At 36.1% G+C, this 963-nt stretch overlaps 1 non-coding gene across 1 annotated transcript; it reads left to right on the forward strand.

Moving 5' to 3' along the window:
• Positions 1-350: 350 nt before the first annotated feature.
• LOC122151151 lies at positions 351-457 on the forward strand. Its single transcript, XR_006164003.1, has one exon. It is a non-coding gene; the product is annotated as a U6 spliceosomal RNA (small nuclear RNA).
• Positions 458-963: the final 506 nt, after the last annotated feature.

Raw genomic sequence — 963 nt, forward strand, 5'->3', positions numbered from 1 at the left:
TTTTATCAGCTTTTTGTGTAACTGACACTTTCTATAGGAGCCATTTTAAATCTTTCAGAAATATTAATCAATCAGGTTTTATTACCTACTTTTGATTTAATCTATACCATGAAGTCATTTTTACTGAAAGTATCAAGGATTTGATATTTTCCTTATGCCTTTTTCTAAGTTTGAAAACTTAACCAGGGGGGAAGTTAGCAATGAGAATCACTTTTATTTTCGATTCCAGAAAGTCTTCACTACTTTATAATTCATCTAAATTCTGCTTGAAAATGGAACCACATTAAAGAACTGTTGCAACAGATGGGTAAAGATCTAGAGGTGGCTTCAAACTTAGATGTGGCAAATATGTGCTTACTTCAGCAGCACATATACTAAAACTGAAATGACACAGAAAAGATTAGCATGCCCCCTGAGCAAGGATGACACAGAAATTTGTGAAGCATTCTATATTTTTGAGTCCATTATTATAAAAAGTCAAGGAAAGGTTTATTTAGGGAAGGACATGTACTTAGTTGGTTACCATGGATGGGAGGGAAGAGGAGGGGACATTTCGGACTAGTTAAGAGTCATATGTTGATTTAGGTGAAGGGAAAGGCAATATAACAAAAGTGTGTGACTAGCACAATAACAATAGGAAAAAAGAGAGAGATGCAGAAAAGGTACAGACAACAGTGGCATATACTATTACATACACAATACTGCATTAGCAGTAACAACAAACACTAGTCTATGGGTGGATGCATAGATAGGTGAGAATATCAGGTGTGGATAGGTGAATGAGAATATACCTATAACCATAGATAGGTTTGGCTGATGATATTCCTACATTGTGAATTTGTCCTATAAAAATATCCATATACAGTATAGAACTAACAGGGGACAAGGTTAGAGTAGCTTCTCAGTGGCAACCAAGCACCTTGAAGGAGTGAGTCACTGGGCCTGCAGGCTTGAGATCATGGT

Source organism: Orycteropus afer, unplaced genomic scaffold (assembly GCF_000298275.1).
Source record: "Orycteropus afer afer isolate SDZICR_OR568_19922 unplaced genomic scaffold, OryAfe1.0 scaffold00012, whole genome shotgun sequence".
In the NCBI taxonomy this organism is placed as follows: Eukaryota; Metazoa; Chordata; class Mammalia; order Tubulidentata; family Orycteropodidae; genus Orycteropus; species Orycteropus afer.